Source organism: Phocoena phocoena, chromosome 2 (genome assembly GCF_963924675.1).
Source record: "Phocoena phocoena chromosome 2, mPhoPho1.1, whole genome shotgun sequence".
NCBI classification, from domain to species: domain Eukaryota; kingdom Metazoa; phylum Chordata; class Mammalia; order Artiodactyla; family Phocoenidae; genus Phocoena; species Phocoena phocoena.
The window spans coordinates 78,919,987-78,945,996 of NC_089220.1; the positions used below are offsets into that span (position 1 = coordinate 78,919,987).

At 35.1% G+C, this 26,010-nt stretch overlaps 1 protein-coding gene and 1 pseudogene across 1 annotated transcript in view; both read right to left on the bottom strand.

The window, feature by feature from the left end:
• DPH6 (diphthamine biosynthesis 6) overlaps positions 1–26,010 on the bottom strand; it is a 172,127-nt gene that overhangs the window by 108,650 nt on the left and 37,467 nt on the right. The gene's annotated exons all lie outside the window — the stretch shown is intronic.
• LOC136117910 (small ribosomal subunit protein uS2 pseudogene) lies at positions 12,070–12,927 on the bottom strand (annotated as a pseudogene).

Consider the following 26,010-nt stretch of genomic DNA (forward strand, 5'->3'; position numbering starts at 1 on the left):
CAGGCAAAGGGAATTTAAAAATCTGGTTGAGGGCCATAGACATTTTAATTCAGGAAAAAATGAGACTCTGAATTTTATTAATATTAAATTCCCTAAAAATACAAGGTTGATACTGCAACTTTGTGCATAGCAAGCTATAAAATCACCTAGCATCTTGTAATTTCAGTCAATGAATACAGTAAATACATACTTAGTTGTCTGTCCAGCATCTCTTTTGTGCAAAACACCCACCTACCATCCATGTGGTAACCACAACTATTTTTTACAAGATGATTTGGTCCCTGTGGAGATAACTAATTGGTTCAAAACTGGGCACTCCAAGCTGGCCAACAGTTGTTTCTCAGAAATTTGAAATTGAAACTAATAGATTTCAATCTCAGGCTAAGACGGACTCTTGAAAAGGGAGTTATAACCTTGAAAACTAGGAGCAGCCACGTTTTCTACCACGTAATCTGGGGATCTGAGAAAACCAGCCTTTTCAGAGAAAATAGAGTGGATTTTTAAAGAGGAGCAGAAATAAGAGAGAAGAGTTTTGAAAGTACTCCAGTCCCTTGCTCTAGAGTTTTATGACATTGGCTTCCCTTCTGTCCTTAAAACAGTTTTTTCTAGATTAAAAAAGACCCAACTAATACATCATAAATAGAATAAGATGCATACTAATAAATATTAACTAGAATTACAACCAAAACTTATTCACCAAACTTTTGCAGGAAAGGGTCCATATCTTTCTCATGTTCATATTAACAGTGTACACAGAATAAGATGCTTTTCATTTACATAATGAAATATTAAATATAAAAACCATTTTTTCTGGTGCAATATATAAAAACTATTAAATGTTTTGCTTTGGGGGATGGAAAACAAATTCTATACCTTCATGTGCAGTTCTATTTGTCTAATAATGCACTATTTTTTAGAATGTCAGCAAAGGTTATCTGGGTATGGGATTACAAGATTTTAAAAACATTTTTCTTAATTAACAACCTAATAACGATTACTTTTAAAAAGTAGCAAAAAGCAATAAACTATTTTTGGCAAGCAAACAATTAGACAAAATTACTGAAAATGCATAAGCCCTGGAGCAATGCTCTTCATGCAGGAGGTGCACCTAAACTTAAAACACCCAAGGCTAAAAGAAGACTGAGCATTTATCTCTGTACTTGGACTAAATCTACTCTAGGATCCCTGGCCCTTTTTCAACTGCACCTCAATTCTTGGGTGAATCTGCACTTCACTAAGTGAAGTCTGAGATTTCTGTGGCTCCCATTTAGTCCCTCTTAAAGGAAAATATATCCCCCAAAACCAGAAAAGAAAGCAGTCTGAATTGTCAGTTATAAAGAGAGATTTGTAGTGGATCAAGTGAATGTGGAATATAGTTAATAAATTAACTATGTTCCATCATTGTAAAACAAAATACCTTCAGTCTATTTGACTAGAAAAGGAAAACTATTATCAATTATTATGTGTACGTGACCACATAGAGCCATATAATGAGAGCAATCTGTTGTGCCAACCTTTCACTTTCTTTAGGTCCAGGAATGTACAAAAAGAATATTTTCTTATAATAAATTCTTGTGTGCCTCTTCATTCATGCTATTTTATTTAGAATTTTTCTTTTCTGAGATAGCCTCCTGGGACACGCATCTCATTTTCATGAGGGTTCCTGAGAGACTTGAGCATACAGTATTTACTTCAGTACAATGTCAACAACATATTGCAGAACATTTCATCTAAAATAATAATAGAAAATGTTGAGCCATCTTTCCATTTGGAAAAATATATCTGGAAGAATGTGATGTCTGACGAAATCCACAATGCTTAAACACACTGTGCCATCTCAGCTTGCTTTGGGAATTTAAAGATACATATATATGTATATATATTCTTTTTTAAAGAATAGAAAAATGAAGACAGATAAAAGGCTGTGCAACATTAGGGAAGAGAAAATTAATGGATATCGATATACAGTGCCTGGCACAGAGTCAACAAGAATGCCATAAGGTTAGCTGACTACCTTGCTTGGTCAAAAGTGAAATGACTGGATTTGTAGATAAAGAAAATTTTTCTACAAAGTAGACTGTTACTGAAATTAATGTCCTAAACCAAGTTCTTTCAAGCTCTTCCTATAATCACTTTCTCAGTGGCATTTTCAATTAATCATCTGAACTTCCATGGTCAAATATCAAACATGCGGCCAATGAAGGAAGACAATTAAATTCACCTATTACGTTATTCAAGTTTTTCACTCAGAAATAAGAATATTTGCCAACTAACAAATGAAAATTGTTTATCATGTGGGTGCTAGAAGGTAATCCACAAATTTCCCTCCTTATCAGTAATAGTAATCTATAGGAATAAGATTTCCTAAGATTCAGAAACATTTTCTCACTAAGGATTATTTCCCAAGGCCTTCACTGACTGAGATTTTCAAGTCTGAGAGTATTGCTAACAATCACTGAAGTGTTAAAAAAGTGCATGCTCTTTGCTAAGGGTTTCACATGTATTATCTTATTCCATCTTCATTATAACTTCATAAGGTATGTTCCTTTACTTTTGATTTTACTAATAAGAAAACTGAAGCACAGAGGGATTAAGTAACTTATTCAAGAACATACAACTACTAGGGCAGGTTGGCTCCAGAGTCTGGACTTGTAACCACTACACTGAAACATCAGGGCAAAGGTATAGAAAAAAACGAATAATGAAGTCCACTATTTTGGATTACTAGACACTAGACAGAACTTGACAAACATAGTTCCAAATGTGTAAACTACTTTTATCTGACTTTTAGTGTCATCTTTAACATGGTTCTATTTTCTACCTTAGGAAGGTCACTAACTTTTAAGTTCTTTATTCAAAAGTAGTAGATTCATGCTGATCTACCAACGTTCTCTCATCCGTAGTCACAAATAAAACATGTGAAGTGGCTTGAGGTAAGAAGGGGAGTAATTGGGCAGAGAGTTAGACAAACGGCTTAAGAATAACAGAAGGGAGAGGAACCATGTACCTAGTAAATGCACAGGGACAAATAATGAAGTCATAATGTGGAGAACTCTTGTATTTCAGATGAGGGTATTTTAATAACATTTTTATTGCTCCTGCTGTATTTTTTGAATCTGAGATTAAAATGTACTACTACCTATCTATTTCAAGATTCTATTTTAAAATTGAAGATTTCTATCCCAGCCTAATATAGCCTTCCAGAGAAAGCTCTGGAGCCAACTGCCTAGGTTCAAATTATGATTCAACCATTTATTAGCTGTGCGGCCTGGCAAAAGTTACTTATCTTTCTGTGACTCAGTCTCCTTATCTGTAAAAAGGAAAGATAAAACAGTAGTATAGAGTTAATGTAAGGAGTATATTAATACATGTAAATCACTTAGAACAGTGCCTGCTCAAAAGCAGGCAATTTTTATTTGCTCAAAAAATATTACCTTTAGTTATTATTACTATTACTGCCTTTAGTTATTATTACTAACAATTATTATTATTACTATTACCATCATTACTACTACTTGTCATCCATCTATTTCTGAATGACAGACTTTTTAATGATTTTCAGATTTCTCTAAAATGATAGCTATTTGTGCAATGCACAGTTTAACTTCTGCACATACTCACTATTTTGGAGCACCAAACTCCAAAATACCAAAGCAAAGAAACCAGAGCAGTTATTTCCATTATTAACTGAAGATAAACTGGATAACAACATTAGTTGGCAAGAACTAAAAAAATAAAAATCATGTTAAAATACTCAACTGTTGATGATTATAAATACCTGTATCTTTAGAAATATTAGATGGCTGAATTCTTAACTTTTTCAACAAAACTTCACACTTCAAACAAGAAATTTCTTTTCCACCATTCTCCATATCAAAATTATCCATCAATAAATTCTACCAACTTGTCTCCATTACAGCAACAATTAACATTCATACAGTCTAAGAGCTTCAAAGTCAGTTCATGATTAAAAAACAAACAAACAAGAAACATGAGCAATAGAAAGAAAGCTACCGTAATCTGATAAAAGTGTCTACAAAAAGCCCATGGCAGGTATCTTCTTAACCGTGAAATAACTAAAGGCTTTCATTCTGAGATCAAGAATAAAACTGCCATTATTCACAGGTGATGTAACTATGCACAAAAATCCAAAACAGTTAACAGAAACACTTTTAGATTAATAAGTGAGTTTAGCAGATCACTATATAATACAAAGTCAATATGCAAAATTAAAATTGTATGTCTATATGTCAGCAACAAATAATTTGATATCACTGTATTATGGGCTGAACTATGTCTCCACAAAATTCGAATGTTGAAGTCTTAAACCTCCAGTACCTCAGAATGTGACTGTATTTGGAGATGAGTCCTTGAAAGAAGTAAATACAGTAAAATGAGGTCATATGCGTGGGCCCTACTCCACTATGACTATGTCTTTATAAGAAGAGTAGGTCTTCTATACCTTATATTAGGTCACAGATATACTCACAGACACAGGAAGACCACATGAAGACATAGGGAGAAGGTCATCTGTAAGCCAATGAAAGAGGCCTCAGAATGACACCAATCCTACTGACACCTTGATCTTGGACTTCTAGCCTCTAAACTGTGAGGAAATAAATCTCTATTGTTTAAGCCACTCACTCTGTGGTACTTTGTTATGGCTGCCCTAACAAACTAATACACATTGGCATTAGCATCAAAAACACTCAGACATAAATCTAAAAAAACATGTGAATGACTTCTACACAAAAAACTTCAAAACATTAAGAGGAATTAAAGAAGACTCAAATAAATGGAGGGATATACTACATTCATGGATTAAAGATTCAATATTGTAATGGTGCCGGATCTCTTCTAATTAATTTATAGATTCAGTATAATCCCAATCAAAATGCCAGTGGATTATTTTTGTAGAAACTGGCAACCTGATCTAAAATAGCTGGGAAAAAAGCACAGCACTCTTAAAAAAGAAAAAAGTTGGAGAAATTACACTACCAGATAGTAAACTTATTATAAAGCTGCAGTAATTTAAAAAGTGTTCTAATGGCACAAGAAGGAACAAATGAACCAACAGAAGAAAATAGGGAATTCAGAAACAGATCCACATGTATAAGATCACTTAATTTACATCAAAGATGACAATGTGATATAGTGAGGTCTTTTCAATATATAATACTGGGACAAATGGATATCCATTTGGGCCAAAAAATAATGAATCTTTACCCCTAGTTCACACTGTACTCAAATCAATTTCAAGTGCACATCTAAATGTGTAAGTGAATAATAGCTTCTAAAAGACTGTATAGGAGAATACTTTTCTGACTTTTGGGTAGGTAAAGATTCCAAAACCAAGGTATAGAGATGCCTTATCTAATAATAAAGGAAAAAATTGATAATTTAAAATTTTTAAGCAGAGTAGAAGATATTTTTCTACCACAGAATAAAAAATATTTGCAACTCATTTATCTAACAAAGGACTTAACAATATCAGAAATATAAAGAACTCCTAAGTCAATATGAGAGAAAGAGAGGATCAAACAGAAAAACTGTCAATAGATTTGACAGGGCACTACCAAAAAAGAATATCGAAATGGTGCCTTCCCTGGTGGCGCAGTGGTTAAGAATCCACCTGCCAATGCAGGGGACATGGGTTTGAGCCCTGATCCGGGAAGATCCCACATGCTATGGAGCAACTAAGCCACAACTACTGAGCCTGGGCTCTAGAGCCCATGAGCCACAACTACTGAAGCCCGTGCGCCTAGAGCCCGTGCTCTGCAACAAGAAAAGCCACTGCAATGAGAAGCCCGTGCACCGCAACGAAGAGTGGCCCCCACTCACAACTAGAGAAAGCCCACGCGCAGCAACGAAGGCCCAATGTAGCCAAAAAGAAAATAAATTAAAAAAAAAATCGAAATGGCCGAAAGACATATAAAAACTTTTCAATCTCAGCAGAGAAATGCAAATTAAATACCACCAGAATGACTAACTTTTTTTTTTTTTTTAAAGTGGCAATGCCATGTGCTGACAAGGACGCAGAACAACTGGACCTCTCATATATTACTGGTGGGAGTATAAATTGGAACAACCATTTTGGAAAACTATATGGTAATATCTACTAAAGCTGAATATAGGCATACCCTATAACCCAGCAATCTGACTCCTATACACATTTCTAACGGAAATGAGTCTACAAGTACACCAAAAGATATGTACAAAATATTCTGTAACAGCCCCAAACTAGAAAGAGCCCAAATGACCATCCATAGTAGAATGAATAAACAAAATATGGTATATTTATACATTGGGATACTATGCTACAATAAAAGTGCACCAAGTTACTGCTCTGTGCAAACACAGAAGTACCTCATAGACATAAAACGGATCAACAGAAGCCAGATATAAACTCATAAATATTATGATTCCAATTATTTTATGTTTAACAATAGACAAAAATAACCCATGGTGATTGAAGCCAGGATAGTGGCTGCCTTTAGTGAAGGGAGAGTGGTAACCAGGAGTGGATATAAGAGAATTACTAAGGTGCTCTTTTGTATAAAACTTTGGACCCTTCTAAAATATTCTCTGAAGTGAACCCAAACAAATTTTAAGCAAACTTTTTAATTGAGGTAGAATGCACATATAGAAAAGTGTATCAAAGTGTACACCTTGATGAGTACTTACAAATAAAACCACCTAAGTAAATTCTACCCAAATCTACCTACTTCAGCCTCTTCACATATCACTCTCAACTTTCACTCTCAGCACTGCAGCCACACTAGCTTTCTCTCAGCCTCATACTATACACCAGGCTGCTCTCCTGCCTACTAGAGGCCTTTGCTCACAGCCATTGGTGGGATGGAAACACTCTTCCTTCCCAGCACTTAATCAGATACTGTTCAATTGGAGAAATTTCTTACACTCAAACCTCACTTCAAGAAAGCCTTTCATAATCTTTGACCAGTTTAAATTCCTCCTCATGGCCTCATGTACTTCTCCTTTGTAGTACTTGTCGTAGCTGCAATTTTATGTTTTAGATGGTTTATTTGATTAATATCTGTAGACACTAACAACTAATTATGTAATTAATTAGTAATTAACATAGACATTAATTACTAGACTCTAAGCAGATGCTCACCATTATACTCCTAGCAGTAAGCATAGGGCCTGTCACACAGTAAGTACTCAATGAATATTTGTTAAATAAATGAATGAAATTTAATGAAATCTAAAAATAAAATATTATGGAATCAAGAAAGAGGTATTAGTGAGTTCTTCCTTATACAGCAGTTGTTATTTTTGCTGTTGTTCAGGAGTGAATTTACAAATATTTACACATTTTGGAAACCATCAATGACACCAAGATACAAAGTTGTCTAGTAGAGTTGGAATCAACTCTATTCTCTAAAATGTATTCCTTTTTCACATAGCAAGTTTTCTTGTCCTGGGAAGGGTACTCCTAAATTTTTTGTAACCATATCCATAGTCAGAAGTTGAGAAAGTAGAGCTCAATAATATGGTTAACTACTGACAGTAAAACCAAAACCAAAACCAAAAAACCCTCAAAAAACCTCTTTTTTAATCAATCTCTATATTTTGTGGGTGGGGGTCGGGGGGAGGAGAGAAAAGAAAAAGAATACTAACCCTGCCAATCTATCAAAAATTTAATCAACTCTCAATACAATGGAGAGAAAAAGATAACTCAAAATCATAGTTAAAAGTAACAAAACCAAGACACAAAACTGATCTTCAAACTTATTTAGTTAATATTATCCACTGTCATTCCAAAGCCATTACTGAAAGTATGAGGTATTTAAAAAAACAATTATTATTCTACTAACATTACCCAATAGTGTAAAAATCATATAACAGTTTAGAAACACCAAATACCACACGAATGGAAGACCACAGAACAAAAGATTGCCATCTGTTAAAATGGCCTATTATTGTTGACTGCACAGAGTTGTATTCTTTTTTCAATACTAGAAGGAAGCCTATGCAACATGAGTTCATCACTCTGCAAACCATCCTCTTCACTTGCTATAGGTTGAGCAGATACAAGACTCTTAAGCCCAGCACCACACAAGGTCATAGTTTAATAGTCAGTACTTTCTCTCTGGATAGTTCAGAAGTTTAAAAGCCCCTGCCCCTAATAACTATCTCAAATGTCTTTCTAACCACGCTCTTGGATGTTTATAAGTTCACAGGCTTGTCCCAAATAGATCTAGAATGATAAAATGTTTATAATACAAAACAAGAACAACAACAAAAATCCCCTTTCAGTCTCAGGTCCCTCTTTTTTTTTTTTTTTTTGCGGTACGCGGGCCTCTCACTGTTGTGGCCTCTCCCGTTGCGGAGCACAGGCTCCGGACGCGCAGGCTCAGCGGCCATGGCTCATGGGCCCAGCCGCTCCACGGCATGTGGGATCTTCCCGGACTGGGGCACGAACCCGTGTCCCCTGCATCGGCAGGCGGACTCTCAACCACTGAGCCACCAGGGAAGCCCAGGTCCCTCATTTTTAACAGAAAAGTCATGAGCTTATATGAGCACTAGAGTCTCTCTTCCCCATCCCTCATTCACTCCTTTCTCCCAACTCTCACTTTTAAAAATAAAATCACCTCTTGGGAGAAAATTAGAGAATCCTCTTATTCCTTGTCTACCGTAAGACACAGATATTTTGCACAGGTTGTCACATGGTTATCAAAGCATAAGGTTAGTTATTTAGAAATTTTCTACTCATTCCCCTCACCTCACCCCACATTTCCCCACTTCCCAGGAAGTACAGTTAAGAAATGGCCACCAGTGGTAAGTACAGCCTTTGCTGTTGCTAGGAATGGGCCAGCCTACTGTGGGAGTCAATACAATTTGATCTTTTGATCTTCCCTTTTAGTCTCAATTCATACAGTTGTTTTTACATAGATGTTGTCAAAGTATACGTGTAATTTTCTATCTTGTTAAATCATATGCATTTTTATGTGTTAATATATAGGCTTTAGCACTGAACTATCCCATTGGGATATTTAATGGGATATCCCATGGGAATAACTTATTTAACCATTCCCACAATGTTGTAGCTCTCAGAGTAGCAAGTTCCAGTAGTTTGCTCTTCTCTGAGAAAGCCACTCTATACTTTTCTATTTTCCTAAATTTGTCTCTTGCCAGTTCTAGAACACTAAATATAGAATGACCTTGTTCTTCCTTCTCATACTCCTTTCCAATTCCCTTTGCTCTTGACAAAATTTCTCTTGAGATACTACAACCAGAACCAAGTGAAACAGTCTAAGGGCAGGACTTATAGAACTTACACCAAGGCAGAATCCTCTCTCCCCTCCTCCCTTCCTCCGTCTCCTTCTTTCTCTCCCCATCTCTCCTTCCCTCCCTCCCTTCCCTTCCTTTCCCCTCACAAGTTATTTTTCTGATGATTGTAAGACTTAACTTACCTTTTGATTACAAATGCATTTTAGGCTGATACGTGTACCTCCTCTGTTCCAACCTATCAAATTTTACTAATGACACAGAATACAAGAATATCTCTGGCCCTGAACCTACGTCCATGGAAATCTGGGAAAAGGTTTAGATGTGAAATAGTAATTTTTCCACTGTGTGTTTTAGGAGGAAAGGGAAGATAACGAGGGAAGAGTTAAGAGAGATGGTCTGCTGGCTACTGCTATAGGGATAGAGGCCCCAGGGTCCTAATGTGAATAGCATGTTTGTCATAGCCAAAATCATTTTATCAGTAACTGAACTTGTTTAAGTATTAAAGAGAATAACTAGTCACAGCAGCAAAGGAAAATCACAAGTTTGTGGGTCTAGCAGATGCTTGTTCCATTACTTTCTGACCACTGTGTATTTGACAGGTGTGCCTGGTGGGCATAGGTGCAGAGGTGTCATGATGGCGAGCTTCCCATTTAACTCAGAAAGTACATTGCCAACAGCTGCAGCAGTGTCAATAGAAAGAAGCAGGAATAAGGTTCCTGCAATAACATACCCATAACAACCAGCTTGCTAAAGCAACCATTCAGTCTTCTGAATGTCAACAAGGTCACAGACGGTAATGCGGCTTGTTTTCCACTGGGCAAAGAGGTTAAGAAGTTGATGAGATAAGAGGTAAAGTTAATAATTTTAAGGAAGTTGTCATATTTTTCTAGGTTCACCCTATCATGAATATGAGGACAGTTTTTGGTCCTATCCTTTAAGTAAGTCCTCTATTTTCCAGGATAATGAATGTATCAGTGTATGCCACAACATAATCAGTATCACAACCACTCCATATAATGCTGATGGTTAGGAAGTCAGTGATGGGCTCTCCCTTGATTAGAAGCTTCCTATTCTCAGTCCTGAATCTTATACCTTCTGTGAGTCAAATCATATTGCTACAGTCAATGAATAGATCACTGATGGCTATACTCTCCACCTTGCAAATGTTTTCAGCATACTAACAAGAAGCTCAATATGATCCAAGTCAATTTAATTTGATATTCACTACCTTTTCTCAGAACTGCATCTGCTGGCAATGTAATCTAGTGATCAAGGAGAATGAGAGTGCTAGGGCTATTTTTATTAACAAGCATATACTGATTTGGGGGTCCTTGTTGTGATTTAAATAATAACTCAACCTATCATTCTACAAGCAGTGTAGGTTATTTTACTACATACTTGTTCACATGAAGGCTAAACTTCCACTGCTTTGTTCATTGGCATTTACTTATTCATTTAACAAATAACTGGGGTACCCAAATATGAACAAGGCACCATGCCTACTCAAATCTGGTATTGTCCAGCATTTTGTTTCTACTAGGAATAAACTGCAAGCCAGCAGATTTTAACATGTACTCTCTTTTCATGATAATTTTTAACGTTAAATAAAATGGGGCTTAGTTTGATTTATGCATTATACGAATTTCTCCATTCAAACGACTGTCCGTGTATTTCTTCCCTTTTTTCCCTCTCTCATTGCCCGTCCTCCTTCCAAAAGATATTTCCCCTAATTTCATAATGACAATCAACGACAATAATAATAACAACCTAAGATATGGAAAAACATTAGAAGCTTCCTTTCATGGTTATATCACTTTCTGTTGAAAACCATGGCCTCTTAGCTTGTTTTTTCACTTTTCAGCAAAGTGACTCTCATGGATGCCAGAGCAGCCTTCCTGTTAGCATGAGTATTCAGCTTAGTCAAAAACTCAATTAGTCCTCTAAACTGCTAACATGGGTCAATTTCTAACAAGTGTAATTCTTCCTCTAAATATTCATAATGTTTCACATAAAAGATAAAAAACATAGAAAAGTTAGTTGTACATTACAACTTTTCTTCAACTTCCTAGTGAAAAACAAAGGCTCGGTCTCTGTTATACACAGAGAAAACATTTTAGGAACCATTGAGTTGATTTGTGTACTGGAGAGTCAGTCTAGTTGTTTGTTTCTTTGTTGTTTTAATAAATAGAGTAAATATGTTCCTGAAAAGTTAACCCTAAAATAAAACTCTGATCATACTTTCTTTTTTTTTTTTTTTTTTTTTTTTTTTTGCAGTACGCAGGCCTCTCGCTGTTGTGGCCTCTCCCGCTGCGGAGCACAGGCTCCGGACGCGCAGGCTCAGCAGCCATGGCTCATGGGCCTAGCCGCTCCGCGGCATGTGGGATCTTCGACCGGGGCACGAACCCGTGTCCCCTGCATCGGCAGGCGGACTCTCAACCACTGCACCACCAGGGAAGCCCCCCTGATCATACTTTTGTTCCTTCATTAAGAAACTTCCGAAACTCAAGTTTTTACATTTATCTTCTAGAGAAAAAGTAGGAAATCATTCTGATTTTAATTTTGTTCATATTCTTTTAAGGGTGGCTATATTTTAAAATAGTTCTCAGAGAATTCCTAATCAAGGTAAAAAGGACTACACAATGGGTCAAAGACATTAAGCCAGACCATAACCCATCCAATTAAGTTTAGCATGGAATATTCTCAAGGTCAGTTCAATCCTTACACCTAGGTAGCAAATATTTTTTTTTTTTTTTTTAGAAACTGTTTATTTTCCATCAACCTATTTCCATTTTAAAGTTTGTGAAGAACAGTTTAAGACCACTCAGTGGTTGTTCCTACCCACTCAGTGGCCTGAGCAGTGGAAGCTGCAGACCAGTCTTCAGTGGTGAACTGCTGAATAGGCACAGAGGGCACCTGCGTACCTTCAGACCAGTCCGCCACCTCAGGCTGAGTAGCAGTGAACTCAGGAGCTGGAGCAGTCCATTCACCCTGAAATTCCTCCTTGGCCACAGCCTTCTCAGCTGCCGCCTGCTCTTCCTTTTCAATCTCTTCAGGATCTCTGTAGAAGTAGAGATCAGGCATGACCTCCCATGGGTGTTCACGGGAGATGGTGCCACGCATGCGCAGAACTTCCCAGGCAAGCATCCACCACATCAGACCCACTGAGTGAGCTCCCTTGTTGTTACATGGGATGGCAATGTCCACATACCGCAGAGGAGAGTCTCTGTTACACAGAGCAGTGGTAGGCAGGTTAACGTAAGAGGCCTCTGTGAGAGGCTGGTGGTCAGCCCTGGAATCAGTAACCACCAGAAGTCTTGGCTCCCAGAAGGCTGCCTGGATCTGGTTCGTGAAGGTTCCAGGAGTGAAGCGGCCAGCAGTAGGAGTGGCTCCAGTGGCAGCAGCAAACTTCAGCACAGCTCACTGGCCAGTATTCCTGGAGGATATGACACTGACATCAGCTGGGCTTTCAATGGCAACAATGGCACGAGCTGCCAACAGAAGCTTCTCCCAGGTTCTCTTCAGATTTATGATGTAGATGCCATCACTTTTCCTTTTGTAGATGTACTGTTCCATTTGGAAGTCAAGGTTGGTGCCACCTAAGTGGGTTCCTGCTGCAAGGAATTTGAGGACATCCTCCTCCATTTTCAGGACATCAAGGGCTCTGGACATTGTTAAAGTTTCCCTTTAAGTTGTGATGCGAATCCAGAACAAAGCCGTATGGACCCTTATCTGGTGTGGAAAGCGGTGGCAAATATTCTTGACTTCAATCTCTCATTTGATAAATAATCTAGAACTATGATGCTTTAATTTTCCTAACTGGAAAACAATGGCTTTAAAATGCTCATTCAGAGGAAAAACTTACTCCTTCAAAGTCTTTTTATGCAAATTGACAATTTTAAATGCTACTCTGCAGTTTTCTATATTTATAATTAAGATACAGCTAATTATACTGGCGCCAAGACATCATATGAATCTGTATACTTTATATGAAGCATTCCATGAGTGGAAAATTATTGAATTGGGGAGACAGCTATATGGGGATTCATAATGCTATTCTCTCTACTTTTATACATGCTTAAAATTTTCATCATTCTAAAGTTAAAAAAGAAAAAGAAAAATTAAGCATTAAATAGCCACCAGAGTGATAGGAAACAAAATACCACCAGAATCTCTACATTACTATTTCCAACCACTGTTCTCCTATTGACAAATAATTGCCCATTCAGTTTGTTTGTTTTCTATTGGTGAATCCAAACTATAAGCTGTCCATTTCTCAGCAGTTAAAGAACAGTAAGTAGTTGACATTGGGATATTTATTCATCCTTTGTAGTATAAATTAATATAAACTAAGTGACAATATTTTAAAGATTATTCTCAATTATTAAAAATGAGACTACTGTTTTATAAATTAAATATAGGATAAACATTTAAAGAGGAATATTTGAAAAATAAAAAAGCTACTTGGAATAACTCTTGAAGCAATTTATACATAATATAGAAAAATTGCAACACTAGACGGTTATGCAGACATTTATTTAACTTATTTGTAGATATCTCTCTTTCGTTTCGTTTTTTTTTTTTTTTTGTGGTACGTGGGCCTCTCACTGTTGTGGCCTCTCCCGTTGCAGAGCACAGGCTCTGGACGCGCAGGCTCAGCGGCCATGGCTCACAGACTCAGCCGCTCCACGGCATGTGGGATCTTCCCGGACCGGGGCACAAACCCGTGTCCCCTGCATCAGCAGGCAGACTCTCAACCACTGCGCCACCAGGAAGTCCCTCATTTTGTTTTTAATTCACTTAAGAAGGCAGTTTAGGCACCTATTTCTATTTAGGATCATTATTAATACTAGAAAGGGAGGACTATATTTGTTTGAATCTATGAACTGTTTCCTGGTATGTGATTCTTTCATCACTGACATAGTTAAGTGACCATCATAAAGTGACTGTATCATCTGTTGTTTGTTGCCCAGAAAATAGAATCTTTCAGCAGCTGTATTCATTTAAGTTCATACTAATGCTGTATTCTCCCCTCTGAAGTATGGAAGATTATTCTCATAGAAATTTTACTTAGCAATTGCTATCTGCTATGGTTTCTGGAATGCTTTAGTTATATATTCCATAATAAATTATATTTACTACTTACCTTTGATATAAGTACATAAGTAATCTGCTTCCTTAAAAGTGATCTTACTTACCAAACATCCCTAATTCTTTTCAACTTAAGTGAAAGTTAAATTTTAAAAACTATCTCCTTTTCAAATCTCTGATTTCTAACCACACATGGGCTCTGGGCAGTTTGGCAATCAGTCCCCTTTTCTTTTCTCCAAAGGGATCATTCCAAATGTTTAAAATTCTCCTCAAATCCCTTAATTACTTCCATCATCTCCACCCACTTGAGGTAAATGGTCTTGCCTCCAAGACCACAGGAAAAAAAAATAGCAAAGGACACATAGTCCTTTATCATTCCATTTCTCCTTTCTAAACATATCAATATTCTTCTGTCCAGAGCTAACCCACGATCCTGTGCTCTTCACACCATCACCTCCGTATCTTCCTGGATCTCATTGAGTCACTTGTCTTCAATAACTTCCTCTCTATTGACTACTTTTTCTTAACTTATAAACACATCCCAATCTCTCTCATCTTATAAAATGCGTTCCTTCTACTGATTAGCCATTTTTTCCTCCTCATCAAAACACTTCATGGGAAAAAAAAAAACCCCGACTCTCAATTCTAAGTAATAGCATAACATTAATAATAATAATTAACACAACATTAACTTATTCAGTCCTCATCACAACTCTATAAGGTAGGCAGTATTTATTTCCATTTTATGGAAAAGTAAACTGAGGCACAAAGAGGCAAAGCGACTTGCCCAAAGTCACAAAGCTAGTAAGCAGGAACTGAGAAACCAGGTACCAGAGCCCAGTTCTTTCCCACTATGCAACACTTCATCCCCTGGGTAAGGATATTTACTCACATGACTTTGATTATTAATTATATACTAATAATCACTACCATCAATCTATCCAGTCTTGATTTTTCCCTATTTAGTTTCATTACTTCCTATTTTGAGATACCTTGATTTCAATATATTCGAAAGACCTAGCCTCCATCTCTTTTCTCCCTACGCTTCCTCTACACTGCTACAAAAACAAATCTATCCATTATGGTTTTTAACTTACAAACCTTCAATGACTCTCCATCACCTACAAAATAGGGTCTCCAAACTCTTCAGCAAGGCACACAAGACTCTTCATAACCTGCTCCAAAATTACCTTCTCACTTCTACGCCTGCAATTACTTACACATATCCTCTAATCATCAAACTCTGAGAAGTATGTACCATGCTTTGCCACATCTTCTGCTGCACATAGAATGTTCTCTCAGTTTGGGAAGTCACTTTTCATTCTCTCTTGATGAATCATTACTCATCTGTATTTTCCAAACCACCCATCCTGCACCTTCCCCAGGTAAAGCTAATCTCTCTCCTACTTCTACATTCCCAAAATATTTGTTAAAAAAACCCAACTCTATCATCACAATATAATATTGTTCTGTCATTAGTAATACAGACTATGAGCTCTTAGAGAACTGGGACATTCTCTTACTGATATTTGTATCCAGTACCCAGAACACAGCAGTCACTCAGAACACATTTGATAAATGAATAGATGTAGCTCGCCTTTACTATTCAAAATCAATGTGCTCTGGACATGGGAAGATAAATGAATATATCATAAGAGACATCATAATCTTAATTAGTAATTATTTGCCTATAAAATGGCTAAAAACCTAGCAATATGCAGAGAATATTTTTGTTTAAATAGTAATACAAGTATAGACTCTTCCTTGAAGTTCCAGTGAACAAAGAACTCTACCATCTACACAAGCAATCTTTTAAGTAAACAGTAAAATACATAAAGGCAAGAAGAAGTCAGAAATGTTAGGCCTGTCTCCAAGCCACAAAACTTGATCATGAATAGCCATCAGCTTATAAATATTACAAGATATCCACATGAACCAAACAAACACTGAAGTTTTAGTCTCAATAGTTCTTCCCGCTACTCTAATTCCTACATGTATAAAATATTTTGGCACTGGTATGACACACCATGGCATTTACTAAATGGTTTACTAAATTACACTTATAAATCACAAAGGCATCAGCTTACATGCCCAACTGCATATAAGTGTGAGGCAGATTGAAGCTGTCTCACTCAGCCTTAAGTGGGGGAAATTCATGGTACAGTTTTTGATTGTAAGAGTAGAGGTAAACTGCCTTAAGTAGATCTTTAAAGAAAAATGCAACCGGAAAGCAATGTGGTTTCCACCATGTTTTAAACGGTGGTTTCCTCTGCAGGCGGTTCCTCTTAATTCTATTGAGAAAAAGAAAAATAAAAATGCAAAGGTTACAAAATAAGGTGATGAGAGAAATGCAAAGTAGCACAAACAGAGCAATGATGAAATACTCAGAGCAGTTTAGTTACTTAAGCTACAATGAAGTCAATTAAATGTGTCTTATTTCTTTAAAAACTATTGAGTATCTCACTGAGAGTTTTTTCCTAATTTATATTAAATTCTAACGTCAACATTCTTGGATTGCATTTAATAATATGAGTGGTCTTGAGTGATTCTGATCCTGAAGTTACTGCCTTGTTTATACACTAAGGTTCACACATGGGCTGGACTAAAGTTCAAAGTTCAAAATAATTCAACTTTTAATACATATAATGAAAAATTACACCTAAGTCACTCACCAGAACACAAAAGCAACATTAATATTGCTGTTGTAGACTAAACAAAAGCAGGAGTCGGCAGTCTTTAAAACTTTTACTGTTTTTCTAGCCTCCAACAGGAAGAGCATTTTGGAAATATAGGGCTCATTAAAGAAGCCCTTTAAACTACTGTTGGAACTTACGATTTTTGCCTTATAGGTGGAACTCTAAGCAGAGATTTAATGATCATTCTTATTTATACTTGTCAGTATTTTAAAATTTGATACTCCACAAAGAACAGCTGATGTTTGACATTGCAAGTTCATTATTAAAACCATAGTATGTCAAGCCCAAGACACAAAAAGAGAAATAAAACTAATTTGTTAAGGAAAAACCTTATCATGTACAGTTTACTTTCCTTCCTGCATCACCAAGTCTGTATTTTTATCTTACCTGCAATTTATGGCCTAAAAATTAAATGAATTAAAATTAATTAATTAAAAATAATCTAATGCAAATATTAAATCACCAAAATACTTGAACAAAAACATCTCTAGGAATGCTTCAACAAAAATTCTGGAGCTTAAAAAAGAGCTATTTGCAAGCTTTCCTGCGTTAACAAAAGGGCAGGTAATAATGATGGCTTGTATGACAATATTGTCTTTGTTAGTTTAGCCCCAACAGAACTAAAGATTTCCTGATTACGACTTGGTAATCTAAGTCAACTGAAAAGATTTCTGGGGAAGGGAAACAAAGAGGAGTCTGAATGCTAGCATTTAAGTGGAATATATTACCTAAGTTTACTCTTCAGTGTGGGACACTGTAAATAAGAAGGGCTCCTACTTTGACAGCCCATGCTAGGTCACGACCTAAACTCACTGTACTGGTGTAAAAGAGAAAGTTCTGCTGGAGTCTCAGATATGTATGTTTCTCTGCTTCACCTTCAGGATCTTGTAATCACATAGGGCCTTACAATGAAGTGTTCACTCTGTACTGTATCTCATTGTCAAGATTTTTAAACAGTGGCTTTTTTATTGTAATGAGCCAATTATGAGCCAGTCACTCAAGCAGTCATTAACAATAGATTTTTCTAATTGCATTTTTAATGAATTTTATTTTGGATAAAAGCCCTTAAAAGTACCTATGGCAAAGGGTAATCATACATTGAATTAACAGAAAAATCTGTTTAATAATGACTTGTCTTTTATTTACTAAAACAAAATAAATTCCAGTGAGAACGCTAAAAAATTGACAGTGTCAGGGAAAAAAGGTTGCAGGGCGGGAGAGGGAGTCGTATTCTTCACTGCTAAATGAAAACATGCCTTATTCTTTCCTAACTTTAAGGTACAAATGAAACATTATTTTATCAACACAGACCTTGCTCTATATTTAGAAAATAATTAGTTATTAATATTTTACCCATAAGCTATTAATAATGCCTAACATAATTATAAAACAAGCTAAATGGACAAGGGAAATAAAGGCTCATTTCAAATTTAATGTACTCATTTCTATAGATGAATATACAGATAAGATGTTAAAAGTTATTTTTAAAACTGTTATTTTAAAAGTTATTTTTAAAACTGTGTTGTATAAACAAAACTCTACAGTGTAAAAATCTTCATTCACCTCAAAGTACTTTCTATGCATGTATGAATGGAAATGTCCTTGCTGAAGATAAAAAATGGTCTTAATGAAAATGTGAATGTATAGTTTGTGATCACTCAGATATATAAATGTATTTTTTTTAGGTTGACTCTATTGAAACTTCATAAGTCTTAATCATAATTAAGAGCTCACTACTCACTGTGATTTAATAAGTCATTAATTAGGAAGTTTTAAAGATGCACAGTGACACTAGAAAAATCCTCTCTTTGGAGGCTATACACGTCATCCTCTGCATGGATTAAAAAAATTTTAATCCATTTAAATCACTCATTGGTGCAAAGAGACAAAAATTATAAATATGTATACATACATATATATATACACACACATATATATATATATATATATATATATATGTATAATAAAACTATTCCCAGAAAAACTGTCACTATACACTCTGATTTTGTTAAGGAAATAAAAACTTTTTTGAATGTTCAAGGTTTTAAAAACCTTGTATTTTCTGCCTCAAGAACGGGCTGACTGAAAGCATGAGGTTCTGCAGCCTCTGGTTAATTAATCTGCGGCTGAATGACAGCGTGCCTAGGGGCATGGCACTGGCATCCCACACAGGGTCCCAACATGCTTTAAGCCTTGTATAGCTACATTCTGCACGCCAAGACTTTACCCAACAAATAGCAGAGAGGCCTTCAGAGCCTTTCTTCTTCTGAGACATTCCATTTAATTAATGTAATCCCTCTTTATCTTAAAGGTTTAATAAATTTAGGTGAGGCAAAACCAACATATCTATGGCACTGAATGTTGTAACTAGTTGCTCTAACACTTTTCTTATGTACCCCAAAGGCTTCTTCACAAGGCATAAAGAAAATGAAAGCAAAAAAATGTTCTAACAGGTTTAGAAATTTTCAAACATGCTTCTTGATCTATTAAAAATATGTATATTTGTACAACCCAACGTTTAAGAATTCAATTAAATGAAGCTGGCGATTTCCATTTCACTAGACTTATTTTATGTTATAAAAATATAAATCATACACCCACCCCAAAACACTTTGAAAATCACTAATATCGAATCTTGAGCAAGGTAAGGCTATTTTTTTAGCAACAGGATACAAAGGACATTATTCTAATCCCTTTCACTGCCAGAACAAAACATCTTTCAAATCAAGATAAAATCACTACATCATGAATGTTAATATCATTCTGAGAAAAATAATACCTTACGACTAGAAAAGACCATCCCTTTAGGGAGAAATGTTGTGTTAAAGTGGATTATTCTTTTAGTAGTGTAATAGAATGGCTTCTACCTACTCCCAGATGGAAAATCAAAATCTGCATTTAAATGGAAATATTTTAAAACAGATAGGACAAAAGGCTAAAACCATAAGGAATATCTCCATCCTTACATTTTAAAAATCCAAAATTTAAAAATCCATAAGAACTTTTCTGTACGGTATGGCTTTAAGATTTTGTTTGTATGTTTGTTTCATTTTTATGAAGAGTTTGCACTGCAACATAATTTCACAGTTTTGTGATTAACACATACTATTTGTGGCTATTATATCAAATTCACAAATTGGATGAAGAAGTAGGGTTGCAAAATTTTTACTATTACAAGAAACACATTTACTGTTTAGGCTTGTGCAGAGTTAAGAATGAGTTCTGTATTTTCTTCCTATTTTTAACTATGCTATTTTATAGGTAATTCTTAGAAGGCAAGAGCAGTTTGCTGAAATCAAATAAAATCTGAGTTTCTTCAGCATTGGCTCAAATCACCACCATGGTTAGAGTAAAAAGAAAGCAAAATGCTAGGCAATATTATAACAACTGCTCTTTGCAACCTGAAAGACTATTTTCAGTTCTTCAATAGTTGGGGCAATTTTCTTAAATTCTGAAGGAGCCTGACAGCACTGCACATTTCTTAATGCTTGCATTTACTTTTACATTATAAAACAATAAAACAGCAGGATAATGTTCATGCAGTTTAGAGACTTGTAACATTACCACAAATAATTCTACTGTATTATGGCAAAACATAAGCTTTTTAAATGTAGGCTGACTAAAGAAAGGGCAGTCTATATTCACTGAAAGTACACAGACAAGTAAGGTTGAAAATATAACTTAAATGTTGTACCTAGTTCTAAAATAATGTTTGAAAAGGGCTGAAAAAGCAAAATCCATGCTGGATGAAATCTTTTTTGTTATATATTAAAATACAATTAATTTCAAGTGCAGTGCTTATTGGCAAGGGAAAGGCTTCCCACCTTTCTTCCTTGGAGTTCATAATAGAGTACATGGCTTCCGCCACCTCAGAAACCAACCGCATTATGTAATTTGATCATTTTCCTCAACAGTGTTGTAAACCAAGATACTCGACAATTACCAGCTTCAAAGATGCAGGTGTTTTGATGGTAGCCACATTTGACTACTGGACTGCAAATAATGGGCCAATCTGAAAAACTTGGCCATATCATCTCCTTTATAAGATCAGCCCATCAGTTCTGAAACATCTTTATTGCTAGAAGCTGCTGGCTTTTGTACAGGAAGCTGTGTGGATCTCTTTAGTTAAAAGACATCTTATTCAAAAGTGTAATGGGAAAAAAACTCTTGCATATGTACTGGGTGGTTTTCTCACTTTTAACAGGTAATTCATTTCAATCCAGTTGTCCGTGATTCTCCTAGTGATAACCATAGGGATGAAAAAGAATAAAAGCATTTCCCTACAGTAACCTAATTCTCATCTACACTAGAGCCTCCATGCCTGATCCCAATTCCCCACCCCTAACCTTCACTCCCAAACCTCCCAGCAGAAAAAAATTTCAGATATCAGTGGGAGATGATATACCGTAAATCTAATAATCAAAAATAAACCTTGATACATATCTTCATTAGTCTACACTAGGTAGCAAACTAAACTAGGGAAGCTGTATATGAAACATCACAGAAGATCCAAGACTCATGGATATTTTAAATCACCTGCTTTACAATTGCCTAAATTACAGAACAACTGTAGAAACACGGCAAATTATGATTTAAAAGAAAGTACCTACCTATCCTTGGAGATATTAGACTTTTATAGCTAATGTGTGAAGAAAGTGACTTTTAAACTCAAATATTCCTGTTCTAAATGAATGGTACTCTCAGCAGAGAACCCGTCTAAAACCTCACATTTCTAAGTGTGGCCTCAGACCAGTAGCAATGGCATCACCTGGGCACTTGTTAGAAAAAGCTCAGGCTCTACCCAGGCCAACTGAATCAGAACGTGAATTTTTAATAAGACTCCCAGATGATTCATCTGCACTGAGAAGCTCTGGTCTAAGTTTTTCTAGTTCCACCATTTATTCTTCATTGAGAGACATAAAACAGTGAAGAACAGAACAGCCTGTACTCATAAAAACACATAATATTACAGATGACCACAATTTAAATAATGAAAAACAGGGAGGAAATGTTAGCAAAACTTAAGTAATTCAATTAGATCTAGATCCTGCAATCTTTGTTTTTAATACTTGAAAATTCACTTAAATGTGTGTATGTACATGCACAGACATGTGTGAGAGGTGAAAGAGGAAGACAGAAAGGAAAGGTAGATTAAGAGTGAGAGAAAAAAATAAAAGGGAGAGAATGGAACCGTAAGAGTGTACATAGGGTGCATATGTAGATGTATTTAGGGCCAAAAAGTAGAAGAAACAAAGTGAGAACCCAGCAACTTGGAGAAGAGCAGCAATGCCCCTTCTCAACCACATTTCCGCACACTCCCTCTTTTACATGCCCAAGACAGTGTGATGGGAATACTTTTCATCTCAATAACAAGAAACTACCAAGAAATAAGCATTAAAAGCAAAATTTGTGACAGAAACCAGTATTCCCTAATTGTATTAAACAATACAAGTAAACATGGAAAGATTACTTCTGAGAAAGTAAAGAGACCAACAGCACAAGGTAATTAAAACACTAAAAAGGTGATTTAATATTCTTTTTCCAAAGTCTAAATAATAATTTAGAAATAGTTACCATAATATAAACATTATTTGTTTTATTCTTACAAATGAACGTACTATTCTTACTGTTATTACTACTATACTAAGAGACTAAATTCAAAATAGCAGCACTATAGTTTTGATTGTTCTTAATGACATCATAAAATAGCTAACATTAATAACACAAGCTCAAAAAAAAAGAGAAACAGATATTTTCTATTGGACATAAAGTAATGGCTTAAACCTGCAGTAACAATTTGCAGTGTGAAGTTTAGCTAAAATGTTACATTTGACTTTTAAATATATATATATATATATATATACACACCTAAAATGATTAATCTACCATGATTAATCCAATATTTTATCATTTATTTAACGAGAGAAAATTAGAAATCATTTATAAATACTGGCAAACTTAATGATACCAATAGAAAATATACCAGTTGATATCCAGGAGAACATAATGGTTAATCAGAAAACAGAACTTACTGGAGAAAAATGAATTATAATTAATGTTATATTGTACCTGTTTAAAAAATAATATATATGTGTATACATATATATCTGTATACATATCGGTATCTGTATTCATCCACATGGCACATTAATAGTATACAGTGTAGTAAGATTCAGCTCACTTTGCAGCTGACCATCTATGGAATGTAGCTCCATTAAATCACTGGAGACTGACTTCTCACAATAATAGGGGAAAAAAAAATCACCCTACATCTTGCATTTCATGACTGAGCTTCCCTAATACATATCTCTGGTTTTGCTCGAAGAAAAAAATGCAGTCAAAGATGGGCAGAATGCTACTCCCAGCTTGTATTCACCAAATGCCAGGAACTGTAAAAATAGGATTCCAAGTTGAGTTTTCAGATACTTATTAAATAAAGACTTAAAATTTCCAAATATAAATAATATTTGCATAAACAGGTTTATTATTTATGGAAGTCAACTAGGCAATATATATCAATGGCTTCAGAAATCATCATACACTTTGATCCATTAATTCCTTAGGATAGATTTGTCTGAAAATCTATCCTAAGGAATTAATTTTTTTTAATGTAGACAATAATTGATGTACCCACATCAAAGTGCTATTATTTATAGTAAAAATTAGATTCAACCTAATTTACAAAATTAGGGAATCATTAAGGAAATTATTATACAGCCACATGATGGAATATTAAGTAGCCATTAAATTATATTCATAAAGATATTTTAGTGACATGAAAAACATGAAAAACTGATATTTTAAGCTAAAAAAAGCAGTGTATAAAGTTATACACACGAAGTGTGTATGTATATCTATGTATGTGTGTTAAATATATGGGTGTGGAAAATATGTCAAAATGTTAACTCTGAATGACAATTTTGAGCAAGATCTTTTCTTATACTTTTATATATTTTCTTTAAGAATCAATTGTTTTAAGTATCAAAGAAAATTAAGTAATAATTTAGATAAAAGACAAGGTATGAAGAACAAGGGTGAGGATACTGCAAGGTTACACTGAAGTTATTCCACTGAATAAAGAAATTGTGTGTGTGTCTGCAAGAGGAATACCAAGAACCTAGTGTCAGAGAAAAAGAAGCTCTTTCTTCTGACTACATGAGAGGTAAAAGACAGATGAAACAGTTAAGCAAAAAAACAATAAAAAATAGAAAAAAAGAATGTAGAAAAGTCAGATCTATTAGAATCTAATAATTGGACAAAGAAAGCAAAGGGGATATCATCAATGCCAATGTGATTTTTCACTCTACAAAAGTACCAAATAGTTTAAGTAAATAAATTAAGAAAATAAATTATAACAACACTTAGTTTTAGAATGTTTATTCCAAGTCTTGGACTGAATACAAGGAAAGAAACTAGTTACTATTAAATAATAACAAAACAAATTTCTAGAACCTCATTTTGTTTTCTATGAAGTTGACAGATACAAAGGCTGCTGTTTTCATTTCTTTTACAAAACACAGTTAAAACACAACTTTAAACTGTCCAGGTGATAAAAATTATATACTGAAATGTGTACAATCCACAAGCTATGTCATTTATAAAACAATATTTTAGCTACTATGTTAATTAGTAACAGTAAGTTGTAACTTACTGTGTTTTCCCTTAAACTTTTCTTGACTGTAAATGCTTCATAATCATTTTCATTTCAGATTGCTTGATTGATCTGTTGATTCCAAATCAATAAAAACATGGAGTAAAGAGTAGTCACACTAAATCCATTATATAAAACAGGGAATTCAGTGAATGCACTGATTTTATACACAGTAGGGAATCAGTAATTATCAAATAACCATAAAGTATACAGAAAGTATCAACGTAAGTTTGGCATCTTATAACTCTGTGAAATCTTCACAAACTAGATTAGTTTTACCTATTATACATCACTGTTTTGTCTAAAATATACACAAGTGACAGTCTGAGAAGAAACTATATATGCTCAATAGCATGAAGGAGAAATCAAGCTACTCAAAGCTGAAGACAAAATTTCTACCTGAGTATAAAGGTTCGAGAACTCCACCTGAAAATAAGGCCCCTTGATATTAACCTAAAATTAATGTTTAAATTACCTAGTCTTTGATAGAAACTAGTCTATGACAACCCTAAAGAATATCTGAAATTAATATGATGATGCTTCCATAAATAAAGCGGAGAGGTGGTTTCTGGCTTTCCAAAGCAACTAATTTAAAACAGTAAGAAGTGTCTAATTAATGACCTCAGGATACACTGAATTGGAAATCTGACCTAATTTAGTACAAAATCACACTTCACTTTGGCAAAACTAGTACTGTGGTGGAAGCACTGAAAAACTGTTAACATGTAATTATCCACTCTCCATTGTGGAGGACCAGGACAAGGAAGAAGCTTAGAGACTCTAAGACTAAATTGGTTAAAAATAAACTACTAAGTTGTTTGAAGGTATTAATCAAAAGTATAAGCTAAATCAAGATTCGTAAGTATAATCCACAAACAGGCTCAGATGGAGCAATACTGAGCTTTAAAGACCACAGGACTCTTAGGAGAAACTCAGTGACAATGGCCAGACAAGGAAGGATGAATGCAAACTCATGGAACAAAGGTACACTACAAGAAACATGGAATATTTTTAAAAGAGCAAAGATTTCATCACAAATAATAATTCTGATGAATACATAGCAGTAACTTTTTCCCTTAAAACTCAAAGTGCTAAGTCCTTGAGACAGGCACTATGCCTTAAATCATCTACATCTCTAGCAACTAGAAAAAAAAAACCTAGAAAAAAAAACAAGAGAAAAAATAAATGTATGTTAATGTTCTACAACTCACAGAGCATGTGTAAACATTATGAATAATGGTTATATAGTATGTGACTTCCTATCTTTGCACCTCTTGCATTTATCACCTTATTGAAGCTCAAAGAAAAAAGCATACA